The 3,372-nt window shown below is 36.7% G+C and overlaps 1 pseudogene; it reads left to right on the forward strand.

Moving 5' to 3' along the window:
* Positions 1 to 266: 266 nt before the first annotated feature.
* Positions 267 to 2,934, forward strand: LOC104992468 (annotated as a pseudogene).
* The last annotated feature ends 438 nt before the right edge of the window (positions 2,935 to 3,372 follow it).

Below are 3,372 nucleotides of genomic sequence, written 5' to 3' on the forward strand. Positions count from 1 at the left end.
GGCCCCAACCCACTTCCTCTCCTCTTCTTTTTCCTTCTTCTTTCTTTTGTCCTACCCTACAGAGCAGGACTCTTTCTTGTCCTTTCAGATTTCTAAGGGCCTCTGCTAGTCTTCAGCTGGGCTCTGTGAGAATTGTTCCATTTCTCATTCATTTGTGGAGAGAGAGATGAGCTCCACATCTGCCTAAGCCTCTGGCATCTTGATCCTTCCATCCCCATTTTATTTTTAAACTAGCTATGGTCATCAATTTTCTGTAAATCTTTAAAGATATTCACTGAGAATAGCAGGTAAAATTACTTGTTATTTGGTATCTTTCAGCTATGTCTCCACAAGACACCCAGGGTTTGATGCCAAAGAATCCAGCGTTAGAAGATCTATTCCCAAAAGCAAACGAAGGAATGTATCAAATATTTCACCTCAGAAACTTAAATTTAATGACAGATTGGGAATATACCAGGGTATATGAAAGACAGAAAGGATATTTATATGGACATAAAGAAAAGGAGACAGTTACGCATAATGCTAACAGAACTGCAAAAAGAAATGAGCAACATGAATCAAATTGGGAAAAACAGCAACTTCAGTCTTCAACATCAGCCGAGACGTGTAAGTGTTTAAGAAAAGATTTCCATCCTTTTATGAAACATACGTGTTCTCTAAAAGAAAACGTGAAAAATCTGGAAGGTAATCTAGTCTTTATTGCAAATACTCATTCAGACAATTGTGAACGTAGGCTTCGACTAAACATACATTCAAGGATGTCTGAATACCTACAATTTAACAATGAGTGTGAAAACTCACAAACTAAGCAATTTGAGGGATCCATGAGCAGGGTGTCATTATTCTTCCCCAAACAGATATTTTCTATCCATTCCAAGATATATAATGTTGATGATAATGGAAGAGATGAAATCCAACCATCATGGTTCAATACATATTGTGGTATGGTTAATACACAACAACTTTCCATGTATAATAAAATGAGTCAGACCTTAAATAAGAGCCACATCTCCAATAATTACAAGAGTATTTGTGGCGGACTGAGAAGCTGTTCCGACAATGAAACTAGGTATACAGTTGAAGAAGACTCAAACCTTAAGAAACATCAGGGACCTGAATCTTCAAACAAGGATTCTAAAAGTAATAAATGTAGAAATACCTTTGATCAAATATCAGGTTTTTCTCTAGATAAGAGTACTTGTACTGGAGACAGGACTTGTAGTGAATATGGTAAGGTTTCTAATCACTGTTCAGAACTTACTCAACAGGACATTGTTCAGAATGCACAGGAAGAAAACAAGTGTAAGATATGTGAGAAAGTGTTTAGTAAGTCATCCAATCTAAGTAGACATAGGAGAATTCATACAGGAAGGAAACCTTTCAAATGTACAGAATGTTGCAGAGCATTTAACTGTCACTCACTTCTTACTCAACATCAGCGAATTCATGCTGGAGAGAAACCTTATATATGTAAAGAATGTAACAAAGCCTTTATTTACAACTCACTTCTTATTAAGCATCGGCGAATTCATACTGGAGAGAAACCTTTTAAATGTACAGAATGTAGCAAAGCCTTTACTTGCAACTCAGACCTTATTGAACATAAGCGAATTCATACTGGAGAGAAACCTTATATATGTAAAGAATGTAACAAAGCCTTTCGTCGTTCCTCATTTCTTACTCGACATCAGAGAATTCACGCTGGAGAGAAACCTTATAAATGTACAGTATGTGGCAAAGCCTTTACTTACAACTCAAGTCTTATTCAACATCAGCGAATTCATACTGGAGAGAAACATTATAAATGTACAGAATGTAGCAAAGCCTTTACTTGCAACTCACTTCTTATTCAACATCAGCAAAATCATACTGGAGAGAAACCTTATAAATGTACAGTATGTGGCAAAGCCTTTCCTTACAACTCACGCCTTATTAAACATCAGCGAATTCATGCTGGAGAGAAACCTTATAAATGTACAGAATGTAGCAAAGCCTTTACTTACAACTGGCTTCTTATTCAACATCGGCGAATTCATACTGGAGAGAAACCTTATAAATGTACAGAATGTAGCAAAACCTTTACTTACAACTCACGGCTTATTCAACATCAGCGAATTCATAGTGGAGAGAAGCCTTATAAATGTACAGAATGTAGCAAAGCCTTTACTTGCAACTCAAGCCTTATTCAACATCAGCGAATTCATACTGGAGAGAAACCTTATATATGTAAAGAATGTAACAAAGCCTTTCATCGTTCCTCATTTCTTACTCAACATCAGCGAATTCACACTGGAGAGAAACCGTATAAATGTACAGAATGTGGCAAAGCCTTTACTTACCACTCAAACCTTATTCAACATAAGCGAATTCATGCTCGATAGAAACCTTATAAATGTACAGAATGTAGCAAAGCCTTTACTTAAAACTCAGCCTTATTCAACATCAGTGAATTCATGCTGGAGAGAAATCTTATACATGTACAGAATGTAGCAAAGCCTTTACTTGAAACTCAAACCTTATTCAACATCAGTGAATTCATGCTGGAGAGAAATGTTATACATGTACAGAATGTAGCAAAGCCTTTACTTGCAACTCAAGCCTTATTCAACATCAGCGAATTCATACTGCAGAGAAACCTTATATATGTAAAGAATGTAACAAAGCCTTTTGTCATTCATCATTTCTTACTCGACATCAGTGAATTCACGCTGGAGAAAAATCTTATAAATGTTCAGATGTGGCAAAGCCTTTACCGCTCAAACCTTATTCAACATCAGCGAATTCATGCTCGATAGAAATCTTATAAATGTACAGAATGTAGCAAAGCCTTTACTTAAAACTCAAGCCTTATTCAACATCAGGGAATTCATGCTGAAGAGAAACCTTATAAATGTACAGAATATAGCAAAGCCTTTATCTGTTACTCAGATCTAACCTATCATCAGCAAATCCATACTGGAGAGAAGCCTGATATATGTAAAGAATGTAACAAAGCTTCTCATCATTGCTCAGTTCTCACTCGACATCATCGAATCGGTTTGGGGAAAAACCATACAAATGTAAACAATGTGGCAAAGCCTTCATTAGGAGTTCGGCCCTTACTCAACATCACCGAATTCATACTGGGGATAGACGTTATAAATGTACAGAATGTCGCAAGGCCTTTATTACACGTTATAATCTTACTGAACATCGGCGTATGCATACTGGAGAGAGACTATATAAATGTACTGAATATGGCAAAGTCTTTGGTTACAACTTTGCTCTTACTCAACATCGGCGAATGCATACTGGAGAGCGACCTTATGAATGTACTCAATGTGGCAAAGCCTTTAGTCGAAGTGCTTATCTCACTAAACATCTGAGAACACA

The sequence above is a fragment of the Bison bison genome, unplaced genomic scaffold (genome assembly GCF_000754665.1).
Source record: "Bison bison bison isolate TAMUID 2011002044 unplaced genomic scaffold, Bison_UMD1.0 scf7180017848479, whole genome shotgun sequence".
Taxonomy (NCBI): Eukaryota; Metazoa; Chordata; class Mammalia; order Artiodactyla; family Bovidae; genus Bison; species Bison bison.